Genomic DNA, 18,193 nt, shown 5'->3' on the forward strand with positions numbered 1-18,193 from the left:
ACTGACTTCTGGAATTTTCCTAGAGGCACAGGCTACTGAGTATGTGGTGATAGTGAGGAGGAGGGGCTCAGTCAAGATGCCCTTTGTTTGTTTTGCAATATATTCTCCTGCTCCTAATACAGTGGTACCTTGGGTTAAGTACTTAATTCGTTCCAGAGGTCTGTTCTTAACCTGAAACTGTTCTTAACCTGAAGCACCACTTTAGCTAATGGGGCCTTCATATTATTCAAAAAGTGAACTCTTATTCACATGGAGGAAGCATAAAAGGTCTTTGACTTGGTCTAAACAAGCTTCCAAATTGCCCCCCCCCCCAATCAAAATGTCCCCTGTGAGGCATGTGCCCCATTTTGGGAACCATGGGTGTAGATATATGTGACAGTCATCAGTGCTGAATTCAACCTTGTGGAAGCCCCATGGCAGTTGAAATCTTGGGGCGGGCGGCGGGGCAGGGAGAGGCTTGCAAGTTATCTCCTAATAAGTTTTTGTAATTTTCTTTCGAAATCAAATCAATATTATTTTGATCTGTTGTTGTGGGGCCCCTAAAAGGCCCATAGGCCGATGCCTAGACTATTTGATAAATCCAGTTTCTGGAGTGAAGCACTGTGAAGTCTGTTGCCCAGCTGTGTCATGGAGATGGCAAGTGAATCTGTTTTGGGGACTGGTCTCGCCTCTGATTGTTGCTGTTGGTGGGGAAGTTGTTAAAAACGTTTTAATGGGGTTTTCCACAGGCCTCCTTTCCTGTGGGTCCTGATGATGACAGTGCAATCTGTGTCTCTCAGATAAAGGGAGGGGGAAGGCTTTAGGTACCAGAACTGTGGAAGAGTTATCTTATCAGTCATGTTCACTGTGGATTTCCTACACATTGTGAGGCCCTGAAATATATCCCTGGCAAGGCAACTGAGCTGAAGAGTCAATGGGTCTCCAAATCTGCAATAACTGTGGGTGATAAAGGATCGCCGTCCTGACAAAGAAGCCAAAGGTCAGGGAAAAGCCACAAGACCAGCCACTGCTGAGCCTCTTCGGCTTCCACAGCCCAACAAATCCCAAAGTTGTCCTGGCAATGGTAAGAGCATCTCAGCCAGAAGCAGCCGGGCAGGGATGCAGGGAGGAAAGGCGATGGGGATACTACAGGCCTTGCTGCCTCACGGAAGTTATGAGGTGGGTGAGGCCTTTGCTGTTTCTGTGAAGAGGCAATTAAACACAGAGCAGGGGAAAGGCTATGAGAGTTGCGTGCTACTTTTCTAGTGCCCACAGAGAATGAGAACTAGTGTGGGGTTGCAGATAATTATAGGTAAAGAACCCCCTTTGTCTGAGGTGGAGTGAATACTGGCCAGAGGGGGTGAAGGCCTTGACCTGCTGCCATGTCTATCACCCACAGGGTGAAATCCTCCTCGGTATCTAGTTAGGTTATTTGGTTTATACTTTACTTTGCCCTGGAAAAGGTGAAGAAGCATCCATTTGATTAGAGTATGGTGACTGTATATTATAATGAGATATTCTGTCAGGGTCTACCCTGCAGTTATTAAAGTAGTGAATGTATATAGACCAAGAAAATTTTAATAAAAGAGTAGGTAAGTTAAGACAATTTGGAGTATGCAGGAAAGGAGGAAAAGAAATGTATGGAACTGCAGAAAGAGGGGGAAGGGAGTCAAAGTTGAAAATGTTAAAATTATGGTTAAATAATTCTAGATGTGGATAAATGAAATAATAATAATGATGATGATGGTGTAACTGCCCTCTCCAGTGTATAACTATAAAAATATGTAATGGTTTTAACAAAAGCACTGGTCTGATGTGTGGACTGAAAATAATACGTAGGAAACTGGTATAGCTTGCAGGCTAAGAGTCGTTTAAGAAGTCCCTGGTTTCTGCACATACTTATTCAGAAGAAGGAAATCCTTGAATTCAGTGGGGCTTTGTCCCATGTGGGTAATTCTGGGATTGCAACCTTTTTAGTCAAACTATTACCTCTCGGATTCTACCTCTATCTATAATATAGCCTATCTTACAGGGCATTAGTTTGTTAATGTTTGTGAAGTGGCTGGAACATCTGAAGTACATTACTGTATCTAAAATCTGGAAATAAATTCAGTCCATTCTGAAACAGCAAAGATGTCACCATTTATTGAATTCTGTATCTTCAGTATCTGTATCTTCTCTGCTGTCAGAGAAATGTAATGCTTTCCAGTTGCATCTATAGTAACAATTGAGACAGCAAAAATTCTCATGCTGCTCATATATAATTGAGGGTGCTTGGTGACGCATAAAGTTCAATCCTGATGTGACACTCCCAGCCACCCCTAAAAAAAATCTGTCTGCTTTGGAGCAGGGCAAACAAAATGGACACCCATAATACAAAATGGACACCCATAATCTAGTTAAGCAGCAGCAAAATTCCAATAGCTCTGTTTTTACTTTTAAAATATAATGTAATCATTTATATTAATTTAAGTAACTATGTAAGTATAGTTTTATAGAACGTATGCTCACTTGTGGATCAGTGGTTATGGAAGTGATAGTTTTTGTGAACTATCACACTTGCTCCTTCTACCAGTTCATGGATGGTAGAAATAAAGCCTTTTCTCCGAAACTATTCCTTGAGTGTCTGTTGACTCCCACTTCCCTTTCCCGGGCGCAATATTTTTCCCACCCGAGGGCAAAGCCTCATAAGGCTACAATAGCAGTGCTAGCAGTGATCTACTTCACTGTTTCAGTACTCAACCCTTTCGCACAGCCTCACACATTGCATTTGGGCTACACATAGGCATCTGGTTGGCTACCATGAGAACAGGATGCTGGACTAGATAGGCCAACAGGATCTTCTTACTACCTTATTGAGATGACCTGCTGTGCTTGCTCATGGCTCAAATCCTTCTTCAGAAAAGAATGGGGTGCGTAACATCAGTCCCTATGTTTGGCTGGCAGTATGAAGCCTTTGCATTGGCCAACATACTGAAATCTTTGCCTTCTGTCCAGGGCCAACCCATTACATTTTGCTTCCTGAGACAAAGTACAAGATGGCGTTCTCCCCTCCCACAGCTCTCCCAATGTACAGAAACTGACTGGACTGGCAGTTGAATTTGGTGATGGGATAGTGCCCCTCCATACACCTGAGAGCAGCAGACTGGTGTAGGAGATGCACAACAAGCATTGAAAGAAAGATTCTTTCAATGTAGTGGAACAGCCAGGCGCTTATATAGCTCTTGCTGTACAGCAGAGTTATCCTTGGTGATATCCTCCAGATATTACTGGACTCCAACTCCCATCAGTCCCAGCCAGCATGTCCAATGATCATTGATAATGGTTGTAGTCCAGCAAAATATGGAGGGCATCATGTTGGCTTTTCCTGTCCTAGAGCTTCTGTTGTATGTTTAATGGTAAGGCTGCCCCTGCTTTTCTCTTTGCTTTGTTAATGAAATCGTACATCCCTGCTTCAGCCATTTGACTTGGGAGATCCTGTGCTAAAGAACATCCCCTCTGTTAAAGACATATGTTTAATATGCATAAAATATTATGCTTGTACGCATTGAAGTTAAAATGCTATGCAGAGAGGTTTGCATTAGGCAAGCGAGGTTTGTCTTTAGTAAATGCGGCAATGAAAGGCTTGGTGTTTCTGTTTCAGTCTTTAGGCTAATCAATGATTGCAGGGGAAACCCAAGGGATCTCTCACAGCAGGAAGGTAAAACTTGAGAACTCAGTGTTTTAGTTAGTCCTTACAGCCAGCAGCAGCAGAAGCTCATCTCAGTGATCCTGAGCAAGCAAGATGCTTGGATAGGATCTCTCTCTCTCTGAGACCAGAGAGAGGAGAGTTTTTGGACTGTAATGATGACTAAAAAGAAGACTGAGCCACATTGCTAGTTTGTTAAATTGCAATATATTACTTTGTATTTTTGCAATGTTTTATTTTGTAACTAGCCTAAGACAGTTTTGCAGTAAAACTTTTGAAACTCATTCATTTCTACTCTGCATAAGGTACAGAGCAGTCATTCCACTTGCAACAACTTTTAACACCCTTTAAAATAGATTCAGTTATGGTTGCCCTCGATCCTGGCATTACCTGGAGAGCAAGATTGCAGTTTTGAGGTGGATGGATGGGAAAAACACACTCTGGGTTTTTATGGAGCAAACGTCACTCCCCCCATTTTCATTATACGGCACAAATATTTAATAAGGTATTTGCTCTGATTAAACTTATAAGGCAGAGCACAGCACATTGGTTTCTGATTCCCTTTCCTAATTGTTATTCAAGAGTGTATGGACATATGTCTTGGCTGACCCTTCTTGATTCTGCCTGTAGGCATCCCAGATCGCTGTGTTTCTACATTCTCCAGGGTCATTTCTTTCACTTCTTTGGAACATCATTTCTGGAGCAGATTGGGGAATAGAGATCTATTAAGTTTCTAGCAGTTCTTTCACCTGGTTGGAACAGCCTGCTTGGCTACACACTAAAGGATAAAAAGCCTGATGGCCATAAGGTCAAACTTTCAGAGAGAATAAAGCAGGCTTGTGGTATAAGCTGAATATTAATGTCTAGACTGCTGCCTATATTGCAAGCAGAATGCTACAGATACTTCACTAACTAACAGATACTTCACTAAGGGGCTGCTTGAAGTCCCACCGCTGAAATTACCCTTGAAAAATGGCAAGGAATATCAGAGTGTAAAGGATTCATTTGCATTCCTTGCCCTACTGTTTTGTTCTTAACATCATTGCTTTTTTGTTTTATACTTAATATTGAATTATTTTTGTTGTTTATTTTTATATCGCCTTTTTGCTCCAAGGAGCCCCAAGTATACCTCCAAACAGGTTTTTAAAAAACCTTGCTGAGAATTTCCCTTCCACAACCATACCATCATCTGAAATGGTACTTCTGAGCACAAGCTCTGTGAAGAAGGACCTCCCTTTTCTCTAATTGTGTGACTTTTAAATGGACCAAAACACAGTTTTCTAGGAAACACCTTTATGCTACAGATAATCACCATAACACAGCATTTTTCAGAGAGGTAGCTGTGTTAATCTGATGCACCAAAAACAAAGAATAATCTTGTGGTACCAATGTAGACTAACCAATTCTATTACAACATACTGTAAGATTTTGTGGACTAGAGCTCACTTCATTGTATGCCTTTTATTTCAGAACCACCACAGTTCCACAGATGTCATCAATCTGTGAAAAGATGTCATCAATCCCCAGAGCCCTTGCTTTTCTAAAAAAAATGATAATAGTAATCTCTCATCCTCTGTAACACAAGAGGTTTAAGGGAAGTGTGAGGACCATAGCAGGAGGCTGCTGTCTCATATTTCTTACCTGTTGCAATACATTTGTTTTTTTCACCAGATTGTGTACCAGCAGACATGAAAATCGATAAGGCTACCATCTGGTGTGCAACGCAATGTAAAACATGCTTACCTGACGAACTTTGACCACCTGCACCCACTAGAAAATATTTCTATTCATTAGTATTTAATATTTTTCAGTTCTTCACAAATATAGATCAGCCACGCTGATGTTTGCAAATCTACAGCAGTCTTTTTAAAGTTTCAGTTCACTTACAGAGCATTTTGTTCTGGTGCTTGCAGAAGTGGGGAACATATTAATGGGTTGTTGTGTGTGAATGAAGAAAACATGGTACAAAATTGACCTGAAATTCGAGAAAGAACAAACAGGATATTTTTGGTTTGGTCTTTTTATTTATACACATACTATATAAACTGAGTGAGATTTGAAAATGTGTATGCTAGAGTAAGTATATTTTTTTCCTTTGGCAGATTCATAATGCTGCTTTAGTATCCCGCAGAGGGATTTGACTAGCTTGATTAGTTTTTAATTTTTTAAAGCTGAGCAAGAGATTGGAATACTTCAGAGATGCCATGTGGCTTTGTAAAAATCCTACTAAAATTTGAAATGCATGAACCAAGACAGCAGAACATCACACCCTGTTAGTGTAATATTTCTGTTGTAAAGAATATAATTTTGATTTAATTGTAACTCGTGGAACTCCTGGAGCATTGTGAAGGGGGCAGGCGTTTGGGAGTTGAATTGCAAGTTTGCATTGCAGACAATGGTGCAAACCAACCCCCCAAAATCAGGTCTAGGAGTATATAGCAGACATTCTCCGTGGTGCTATTAAGAGTATATGTGCAATTAGCAATGCACCTATGAAAAGAGATGCATAGCTAGGGGCTAGGGAAGCCAATCAATGCCAGTTGATTGGTGCCTCACCTGCTCCTCTTTAATGTCACTTTCGAACCTACTCTTCCTTGATAGGGAAGGGGTGGAGGCAGTCCAGTGTATGCCTTAACATCTTTGACTCAGGACCAGTGAACTACATTGGAGGTCTGTTTTCCCCTGTAGTACAATGGAGGTCAGGAAGGAGTCAGGTCATGACCCAGTTTAAAGAGCATCTGTGGCTGAGTGGACAGAGACAAGAGTGCTCCAATGTGAACTTGAGACTGTTTAGACAAGAGTCAGCTATGGTTGGAATAGGAAAATGAATGAAGGACGCCTTAGTTCCATCCCTATATTTCAGAGCCATAACCTTTTGCTAGAGTGCCAGTTCTCTAAAACGGCGAGAATACTAATTTAGACAAGTAGCGATATATGCCTGTAAGAACAGAAAACTCAAGTGGCACCACAGAGGGAAGCAGGTTTATTTGGTTTGAACTGGAAATGGCAACATCCTGCAATACAAGATGCTTGGAGTTGACTGTGATTTGAAAGGGTATGTTCCCAGAGGTGCACTAGACAGTGGATAGCACAAGTTCAGATACATTTGCTGGAGCGTGATTATTAACAAGAGCTTATAATTAATTAAATAATATTACACAATTAATGTGATTTTTACTAATTAATCAAGCTATAAATTGAGCCATGGGCCTACGCAGCTAAGAGGAAGGGGATCTAACAATGTAACTGATTAATTATAATTGATTAATCAGTTACAGTTGTACAGTGCTACCTTGGGTTACAGACGCTTCAGGTTGCAGACTCTGCTAACCCAGAAATAGTACCACGGGTTAAGAACTTTGGTTCAGGGTGAGAACAGAAATTGCGCGGCGGTGGCACGGCAGCAGCGAGAGGCCCCATTAGCTAAAGTGGTACCTCAGGTTAAGAACAGTTTCAGGTTAAGAACGGACCTCCAGAACGAATCAAGTTCTTAAACCGAGGTACCACTGAAGTTGATTAATCTGCCAGTCAAAAGCTGTAACCCTTACGTTTGCAATTACTGAAGCACTAGGTAAAATACAAACAATGGCAAACACTTACAAGCAATGACAGGAAGGGCAGACAGACATCTTTTATGCCAACAGTTGAACGAAGAAGACTCCTTTTGTGCATTGTGATTCTAGGATGGTTTGTGCTTGTAGGTTTTACAGAAGTGAGGAAATGAGAAGTGGGGAAATGGTTCCTATGCTTATGCAAGTCTTATGACAATAAGAAGAACAGTGCCACTTAAGACTCAGAGAAGAGAGGGCACTGTAGCTATATGAGATCAGAAAGTTATACCAAATCAGACCATTGGTCCATCCAGCCCAATGCTGTTATCATTAACTGGCAGTGGCTGCCCAGGGTTCTGATAGATGTCTTTCCCAACCCTACTTTTATAAATTGGGGATTGGTTTGTGGCCCATATAACATTTCCTTAATGCTCCACCTGATAGAATACAGATGGAGCATCTTTGAGGAAGCTGCAGACATTGATTGCTATTCATGGGTGTAGTCAGGATTTATTTTAGGGGGGCAAGCTTTATGTTGGTGGGGCAGAACCAATATATCTGTGATACAATTGGTCAGTTAGTTAAGTATTTCTATTTATTTACTTGATTTGGGGGGGGCACATGCTCCTCAGCTACGCCCATGTTGCTATTGGCTTAAAAGTCCCATATGATTTAGAGTTGGTAAATGTCAGAAGGAATCATAGGAAAATGTGTTTCACATGGGTTGAAATGAAAGGGACTGGGGAAGAATATGTATGTATAATGTTTTTGTCCTGCCATGTAGTATTTTTAGTATTACTTTTGTCATTGGGTATTATTGTTGTGCCCAACTTTCAAAGTGGATTGAACAGGCTAACCTTTTCAGTTGCTTGTCCCCAGGCAAAACTTTGAGGCCTATGAGATGTGGATGCTCAACAAATAACTTCATTTTGCAGGGCTAGATGTAGCTATCTGCGTGGTAGTTGTTTACATTTAACCACCAGGAGGAATACACACAGAGACATCATTAAGCTTGGCATTATAATAGTGACCATGGTCACTACTAATCAGTGAAACCCTTATAGCCAGAAGTTCAAGCCAATGTATGAAGTGCGTATACAAACCCTGGGAAGATGGGAATTTGAATAGTATTAACTATGCTTAGCACCGATGCACTTGTGATGGGGGGGGGGCGGTCTTACAAGAGAATTTTCATTGAGGGAAAGAGGGAAGGGGAGGTAGCGAATGATTCTGAGTTTGACTTGGAACCAGCATTAAAGTCTACACTGGACTAACGTGCCTGCAAATTTGGTGTTAAAAGTATAGTCACCTATGGAGAATTTAGCTTTTATTGGTATGCTTTCATCATCAGGCTTCTTCATATGCCTGCATCAAATTCTGCCACCTATAACAGGTACCTTTCCTTTCATTCATCTCACACAGTGTTTCAGTCTGGTCCCTAAGGTACTGGGTTCGAGACATGTTTTATTAACATTCTAGAGTTGTTCTCTCCTGACTAACCGACCATTAGCTGGCTCACTGATCCTTAACTGCAGATCACTCTCTTATTTAGGCTACATTTCCCTTAGGTTCCAAAATAATTAGTCTCACGGCCATGGATGGGATTTCCTGTCAAGTGATGTGAATATAGATGGAGTACCTCATTCTATGCTGGTAAGCAACTTTATTCATGTTGTGTATTCCTTTTATTTTAAGAATTGCAGACTCCCATAATTCCGATTCAACTTTCATACTTAAAAAACACAAAACAAACCAACCCCCAAAGCAGAGAAGTGGGTTTATATTTGCCTCCCAGCATAATTTCTGGTAAAGTAAAGCAATAATTACCTATAGCTAAATGCTTTGAGGAATACTTTCAAAATTAACTGGAATTTGTCTATTGAATATTGCAAAGACAGTTTAAGCTGTTAAAATATTAAATGTTTTTATTGTTTTGAATTTGAAAATGTGTCATTCTATAAGGCTTTATTATGAAAACCGGGCTATGAAAATATGTTTCAGAAGCATAAAAACAGTAATAATAATATCAGATGCTATATCACCCATAATTGTTAACATATTTACTCTCTCTCCCTCCTTCACACACCCTTTCCCCAGCAAGCAAATACAGTGCTGGACACTGAATCAGGAATTGGTCTACTTTACATTTCCTTGCTTTTTTTGGTTTTTAGTTATTCCTAACCTACAGCCTTGATACAGTAGTCATAAGAATCAATATAATTTATTTGTGGTTTTGATACAATTGGCACATAAGTATACTATAGTTACACTTTGAGGTGTACTCTTTGCACTCTCCAGTACCCCTTTCATAATTCTTATTTCCTTCCTACTTTTTTGCCCTTACCATTTTCATTACTTCTCACTACCAGGAAACCTTCTTTCATGCTGTCCTCTGAATGTTCTGCAAACGCCTGCTGATCAGCTATACAATCCCTGTTCACTGCAGAGGATTCTGGGGCAGCTTGGCCTGTTGACCCTAGTTACACCTCTCTGCAATCTGTTTTCTACTTCATACTTACATGGCAGAAGCAATTGCTGTGGGTCGGTCATTCCTTGATGCATCTTCCCAAGATACAGGTATGTCATCTAAAATATGTCTTCCATAGGAAGTGATGTTGATGTCTATTCGCTGCTTAGAGTGTGGAGCCAACCCTGAGAAGGTCTCTGCGTCTATGAAGCACCCAGTGCTTCCCATGAGGGCTCCATTCATTCATTCATTCATTCATTCATTCATTTATCATTACATTTATGTCACCCTTTCCTCCCAGGTGGTGCGCCTTGATCCATAACATCCCTGTGAGGTAGGTTACTGAGAGACAATGACTGGCTCAGGGTCACACTGTGAACTTCATGTCTGAGTGGGGATTTGAACCCTGCTCTTTTAGGCCCTTGTTTGGCACTCTAATGCTGCGCTGGTTCTTATGCTGTAAGAGAAGAGCAAGAATACTTGCTTTATCACAGCTCTTACTTCACTTCTATCTTAATGGTTCCTCTACCTCCATGCAAATCTGTAGGAAGTGGGTTTGTACTAGGTTTCCTGGCCAGCTTTACAGATCCCAGTTGGAGCCCCTAATAGTGCATTGGAAGTCAACTCCACCATTTCTTTTAAGGATCTACAGTGGGCCACTTACTAGTTCTTCCTTCTTCCTTTACACATCCCTACTTGGAAAAGCTTTCTCTGCCATTTTTCTCCTTTTTGGTGAGTTTCCACTTGGCTGCATAGAATGTCTGTTTAGCAATTGCAAATGCAATTTTCTGACAAAAAGATTGGTTTCAAATTAACCTTTTCATTATACATGGCAGTTAAGTTCTACTGGCAGTAACACTGTCCACAACATTTCTGCTTCTCTGTCGCTCTGATAGGGTTTCCCAAACTTGGCTCTCCATCTGTTTTTGGACTCCACATGCAGCTGCTGGGTGACCTTGAGCTAGTCACACTTCTCTCTGAGCCTCACTCACCTCACAGAGCGTTTGTTGTGGAGGAGGAAGGGAAAGGAGATTGTTAGCCGCTTTGAAGCTGTTTAGGGTAGTGATAAAGCAGGATATCAAATCCAAACTCCTCCTCCTTCTCTTCTTCTTCTTCTACAACTCCCATCACCCCTAGCTAGCAGGACCAGTGGTCAGGGGTGATGTGGGGGGGAGTTGTAGTCAAAAAACAGATGGAGACCCAAGTTTGGCAAACCCTGGTCTGGATGTTGCAACTGGCATGGGCAACAGAAGCTTTTGGTACTGACTCTGATTAAGGTGGGGCGCAGGTGGCCCTGTGGGTTAAACCACAGAGCCTAGGACTTGCCGATCAGAAGGTTGGCTGTTCTAATCCCCGCAACAGGGTGAGCTCCCATTGTTCGGTCCCTGCTCCTACCAAACCTAGCAGTTAGAAAGCACGTCAAAGTGCAAGTAGATAACTAGGTACCGCTCTGGCGGGAAGGTAAACGGCGTTTCCGTGTGCTGCTCTTGTTTGCTAGAAGCGGCTTAGTCATGCTGGCCACATGACCCGGAAGCTGTATGCCAGCTCCCTCAGCCAATAAATGTGATGAGCGCCGCAACCCCAGAGTCGGCCACGACTGGACCTAATGGTCAGGGGTCCCTTTACCTTTACCTGATTAAGGTGTATAGCCAATAAGCCGGGTCTACACTCTTGCCTGCTTCTCCAGTTCTTCACTTTGGACCACTCTGTTTCAGTTAACTAGACTTCAAACCATTCCCCCAAGGCATGGTCCCTGCCTATGCATGGCCATGTGCACTGGAGCAAGCAGCTCTTTGCCACCCTTTGAATTTAAATAGTGGCACACTTCCCAAAAAGGTTGGCCACCACTGATCTAAAAAGTGTTCAAACATGGCATTTGCAGGATCCAAAACAAATGCACCACCTCACTTCTACCACTTAGCAGCATTGTTACTGAACGACACACGCCTTTTCAGCTTCCACCCCTCCAAGATTTTCTTCGTTATGATTGCTTATTTCCTAACATTTGATTTTCAGTTCTTCTTTGATATATAGTACTACAGTCTCTTTAGTTCATCCTACTCCATCTTTTTTGAAGGTTTTTGTATATAGACCTGACAGTATCCTATTGGTTTCCATTGTTCCAGCAGGTGTCTGATATGTTTATATCTACATTCTCTTTTAATACTAGGCATTCTAATCCACCCTTCTTGGCTCTAGGCTGCTAGCATTTGCATATAAACACTGTATATCCTGTCACCCTTTGAATGTCCTTTTTGTGTGTGTCTTTCATCTGACACTTTAATTGCTTATATTGCTTTTCACTGGTTTTATGTGTATGTTGTCAAATTCTAGCAAATTCTTGTTTTGAGTGCCTGAGATTTAAAAAAAAAAGGGATTGAAGCAGCCTAACTATGCTCAGGATTGCAGCCTTTGTGTTTATGTCATCTTCTGTAATGAACGAATCATCCCAAAGTGGAAGCTCCGTTGCACCAATCAACTTTCCCCCAAATATTTGTTTAAAACACATTTTGCAACCTTTCAAATATGATGCACATGTAGCTGGGAGCAATTCCCATTGAACTCAGTCAGACATGCACAGGATCAACCTGTTAGTGACTCTATGTGGTGAAGTGGTTATACTAGGACGTGTGAGACTAGGGTTTAAATCCCCACTCAGCCACACATTTGGGTCCATATATTTACAGTGGTACCTCTGGTTACGTACTTAATTCGTTCCAGAGGTCCGTTCTTAACCTGAAACTGTTATTAACCTGAAGACCACTTTAGCTAATGGGGCCTCCCACTGCTGCCGCGCCACCACTGCACGATTTCTGTTCTCATCCTGAAGCAAAGTTCTTAACCTGAGGTACTATTTCTGGGTTAGCAGAGTCTGTAACCTGAAGCGTATGTAACCCGAGGTACCATTGTAATTCCCCACATACTATTGACACCTGAAATAAGTTAGAAAAAGAGAGCACAGATACAATGCATAGAGTGCAGCTAAGTTTATCATGGAGTTTGAGCCTCATTCAGTTGCAAGCAAACAAGTATAGAATAACTGAGCTAAATACATGCATGTGTGAACTTGCTCTGGGTTAAAAAGAAAAGAAGAGACCCAACACTTGGCTGTTTTTTTCTGTTTGTTTTTTGTGGGACCGGGAATGTTTTCAAGTGCATTTTGATGAAGTTATTGATATTTTTATGTCCACGATTGTTATTTGGTGGGTGTGTTTGGAGCTTGTTGAAAACGTGTTTCAGTAGTACTTTGGGGTAGTTTTAGGCTGCAATCCAAGGATTTGGCTGGATGTTTGGTGGAGCAGCGTAGCCACCACATGTCTAGAAGCATATTAGAGGATGAAAGAAAACTGCTCTCTTGTCTCTGTCCCTTTCAGGGTACATTTGCCCAGCCTAACCACCCTGTTTCTTTTTCTTGGTGTAGAGGGGGAATATGTAGCAAAAGAGTCTTTTCATCTCTCTAGGTGGGTAGGTGAGGTGAAGCCAAAACCATTTTCATATTTACTTTTTATTAAACTGCATCCACCTTGATAATTTGTTATAAATATGCCAGTTTCAAATATGTGCTTTGATCTGGTTCCTTGGCAATTAAATTGCTTTCCTTTTAAATTTCCCTCATTTAAAATAATCCTTATTAAAAACAATTTTGCCCTTAAACTTCAAATATTGATTTAAAAATTATCTAGCGAGAGGAAAATAATTTACAATTCTGAACATATTTGCTTAAATACAGCCTGGTTATTCCAGGAAATTGATTTTCTTGCCTTTCAAATTAACTGACAGTTTAATGCAGCACTTATTTATTTATTTAGTTTAGAATCCAACATGAATAGGTTTAACTTAACATATAGGCTCATTAAATTAATCTGGCCAAGCCCAGACATTTCTAATTGTGGGACTTGGCTATACTGGTTCACTTCAGCTTATTCTTACAGTTAAGGCAGGCATCCCCAAACTCGGCCCTCCAGCAGTTTTGGGACTACAGTTCCCATCATCCCTGACCATTGGTCCTGTTAGCTAGGGATGATGGGAGTTGTAGTCCCAAAACAACTGGCAGGCTGAGTTTGGGGATGCCTTAGTGAAGGCATACTTGGCAGTTTAGGCTGTACTGGCCTTTGATGGACCACTAGGCTGAGAAGGAATTCTATCATCTATCTATCTCACATTTTAACCTCAAGGAGCTCAGAGAGGAGTAGATGATTCTTCTGTCTATTTTACCCTAACAACTTGCGGAGTTTGGAGTTAACATGCAACTTGGAAATTTAACTGAACACTGAATTACTGTTGGAGGAGCACATTTTACCTTGCATACAATCACACTGAGTCTCTGAGTTTGGAAAATAAGAAAGCTTAGCTTATTAAAGGAAATATATGCTTGATGGGGAAAAAATCCTTGTTCTATATAAGGGGGAGAGATTAAGAGCCATGCATGGTCTTTGCCTTCAACGGGAGGGGCACAAAAATATGTCTCCTCTCTCCCAAGGTACAGATGAAGGAACAAAGTAGGAAAATAAGATCAGGTCCTTTTTATAATTAAAAAAAAGGGGGGGGGAGAGATCAGGAAACCTAAAGAATCAGCCTAACACTGAAAGAAGATCAATAGGACAACACAAGGAGGACAGTCTAGGAAAGTTGGAGATTCCTATCTATCCTTCCTGTACAGTTATGTGAGCCTACAGTGCAAGCTGAGTTGCATCTGAACAACAACCATGACAGATAGGTTAGGCTGAGAGACTAGCCCAAGGTCACTCACTGAAGAATTTGATCTTGAGTCTCTCTGGTCTTAGTCTACCCTCTAATCACCTGATCATTATTGGCTTCATTCAGCGGCCTACTTTGGATGTCATACCAAGCCAAATTGTGGTTTAGTGTGAATGAGCTAGTTTCCAAACAAATATCATGGCTGCAGTGCTCTTCCCACAGACCTGCCGTGTTACCAAGGACTAGGTTATGGTTTGGCTTAGGATAATGTCTAAACTAAGGTTACCAGACATCCCTGTTTCCCGGGGACAGTCCCCGGATTTACAAATTAGTCCCATGACAAAATCCATCCATTCCAGCTGAAGTTGAAAAGGGTCCCCGGATTCATTGAAAAAAAATCTGGCAACCTTAGTCTAAATCCAGTCTAATGGTTTGTCTTGCTCCAGACAAAGCAAAATCTGTAACCAAGGTTGTTCTTGGTTTACAGCTTGTGGTTTGTTTTTAGTGAGACAAACCATGATTCTGAGATCAGACATTATGCTTAAGCCAACCCATAGCTTAGCCCTGGGTAGCAGAGCAGCAGCAGGGCTGGGGAAGGAGCACTGCAGCTGCAATCTTTGCTTCAGGAACCCACATGGTTCCTCATTCATGTCTGAACAGAATCAGTGAGTGCAGGGCATCCTATTGGGGCAAGCACCTGCTCTTTCCCAGGACCCTTCACACACTTCCAGTGTCACATTGCTTTTTTCAGATGGTAGCCCAGGAACCTACAGCCCAGGTATGCTCAGAAGCCATTAAGCTTGCCATTTGTGGCTCAGGAATTTCAAATCCAGATGACCCCACAGTACACAACTTACCTTCAGAAGAGAGTCCAAGCTCAACATTAACGTTGGCTGGAAGCTGCCGTCATAATTTCAGGGCAAAATTGCAGTGCAAAATTGCAATTATAGCAGTTCAGATTCAAACAAAAAATAGCTACCACAATGTTATGGAACATGCTGGTGTTCCATAGAGGTCTTTGGAACTGTTCCATGAATGCAGGAGCACTTTCCATGTTATTTGTTTCCAAACAGAAAACATCCAATTTAGGAAGCTGTGGGATTCCTTTGTGTTTGTCACTATGTTTACGCATACAAAGGACATATGAACATGCTGAGAAGGGCCGTAGCTGTGTGGTAGAGCATCTGCTTTGCATGAAGAAGTTCCCAGTTTCAATCTCTGGCATCTCCAAGTGGGACTGGGAATGTTGCTGCCAGTCAGTGTAGACAATACCAAGCTAGATGGACCAGTGGTCTGACTCTGTGCTTCATATGCCCATTCCTGCACATCAGAGCTGATACGATGTTGTTGAGACCTGCCTTAGTGCAGCAGCTTATTTCAATGTTCAACTCTCAGCTGAGCCAGAAGCTTTGTGGGTGGCCTCAGTCAAGCCAGTCCCTCTCAGCTCCACCCATTAGGGTAATTCATAACACCGACCACCTTACAGGACTGTTGTAAGAAATAGATGTGTGCAGAATGCATTCTTGCAGGTTAACGTTTTCTACATGGGGATGATTCCAATAGTACAGAATTTCTAAGTGGCTAATGAATTGCGGTAATACATACCATCTATCACAAGAAATGGGGCACTTCAATTTCAGTGTGGGTCTCACTGAAGCCCCTGAGTGAGCCCCACTGAAAATGGGTGCCTATTTCTATGGCAGCTTTGCCCAGAGGCTTTTAGGTATAAACTACACTAAGGGAAATAATGGGGTCTGCAGCTGCAAACCTGGGGTAGTAGTAATTTCCTAGTGCAAAAGCTTTGGCATGCAGAAAGCCAAGTAATATCTAAATAATATTTTTCTTAAGTAGAAGTCTTTTATTTGCAGCAAAGCGTGCATATAGCTTGTGCATCTGCATGTCCAACTCCAGTAGTGACGCTCTCTCCACTCCACACCCCCCCCCCGGCTGCCCCACGCCTTTGGCTTGCAGCCCTCTAGATTGTGGTCCAAAGCTCTTTGATGTAATGCAATATAAAGAGCTTTCTGCATTTTATTACACATTACACAACTGACACTTTAAAATGTCAATTCCTGCCTATACTCGTGTACACATTTGCATCTGTGTTAATTGTTTAAATGATGAAGGGTCTTTTTAAGGAAGAAAACCCCCTTACTTTACCATACAATTAAAAAACGACAGATTAACAGGCTTTTTGATGAGATGGAAATATGGAAAATACCATGTTGTTTAAGTGGGATTTTATATTCGTCTACTGAAGTGATGAAGGAGCTTTTGTAAAGAAAGCCTTTCATCTTAAACATGCAGTGCTCCATCACAACATAATTACCCTAATTTGTATTCCGCTGTAGAAATAGGCTTTTTCTGCTTAAACAAATTAAGTAACGATCACTAAGCCTACATGCCCGGCATTTTTTCCAGGTATACTATTATCTGTCTAGTGACAGTCTACTTATTCTTTAAAAACTTGTTTTCCATATTTTTATCTGGTTAGGCTGACTTTGGGAAACAAGATATGTAAATAGATATAATTTAATTGATTGCTTTGGATTCTTTGCTCTAAATATTTTTGTCCTGTTTGGGTAGCAAGTATGATGTACATTTTGTTAGCTTCCATAAAAGCATTTACATTCTGCCTTCTATTAAAATGAATGCTCAAAGCAACTTCCAATCTATACAATGTTAAAATTGACAATAAAATATTTTCTTTTACTTCTAGAGTTAGTTTCATCAATGTTTTGATGGCTCTAATGAGGCAAGAACGGACCATGTAGAACAGGGGTAGCCAACATTGTGTCCTCCAGATGATGAACTACAAGTCCCAACATCCCTATCAGCCATGCTGGGTGGAGCTGATGGGAGCTGGAGCTCAATGACCCCTGGAGGGTGCCATGTTGCTAGAACAATGCACATTGATTTTCCATGCTCAAACAACATGGGCTTCCATCAGGTTCACTAGTTCAGCATAGGCCCTTGCAAAGCAGTGCATGATAAATTTTGCAACTTTTTTGCTAAGTTATCCCACAGGGAAGACTGCTTATTTACTTGTTCTCTTGGCTCCAGAGTATAAACATTCCTATTAGAGCATGACCTTAGAATTTGTTGAGCAAGCAAATAAATGTTTAGAACTGAGCACATTGACTGGGAAATCAGTGCAACCCATGACCTGTGGCATTGTGAGCTGACGCAAGATTTACCATGTTCAGAGACATGGAATGCAATACAACTCTGTTCATAGTTTCTAAAGCCCATAGAAGTCACCATGTCTTTCCAGGTACACAAGCTTTAGAATATGCAATCTGTTGCTGCAGGTGTTCTCGATGTCTTCTCTCAGAACAATGGTTCTGTTTCAGAATGGCTGCCTTTCCAAAGCAATAAAGGAAAATACTTTGGCCCATGGCTGGAGCTGCACTTCATTCATAAAAACTGCGTGGACTGTGGCTCTTCAAGTGATGCGGAAACCTATTGGATAGTGTCTGTGTCTTCACTGATAGCATGTAACAAACTTTTCCCACACTATGCTACCACCATTTTGTGTTCATTTCAGATTTATTGTATTAACTGGCAAATATTTAGAAGCTAGATTATTCAAGTCCTTTAGATGAAAGAAAGAGTAGTTAGAGTAAGCAAATATGTACCTTGTGTCTGTAGAAATGTCTCATAATTTCAGGTACAATTTTTCTTTCTTTCTTTTTTAAACATTTTAAAGGCTGTGTACTACTTTCCCCCAGTAAAACATTATACATCTTCCCTAAATGTAAAAGCAAACAAACATGTTAAAATCCTGGTGAATGTTGATGCTTTTCTCCA

General features: G+C 41.2%; 1 long non-coding RNA gene across 1 annotated transcript; it reads left to right on the top strand.

Annotated features, from left to right (window-relative positions):
- The first annotated feature begins 280 nt into the window (after nucleotides 1–280).
- On the top strand, nucleotides 281–8,913 carry LOC310706110. The gene is made up of 3 exons (XR_014525687.1): nucleotides 281–1,063; nucleotides 2,977–3,073; nucleotides 8,771–8,913. It is a non-coding gene; the product is annotated as an uncharacterized lncRNA (long non-coding RNA).
- The last annotated feature ends 9,280 nt before the right edge of the window (nucleotides 8,914–18,193 follow it).

Source organism: Podarcis liolepis (genome assembly GCF_965112155.1).
Source record: "Podarcis liolepis genome assembly, chromosome: 4".
NCBI classification, from domain to species: Eukaryota; Metazoa; Chordata; class Lepidosauria; order Squamata; family Lacertidae; genus Podarcis; species Podarcis liolepis.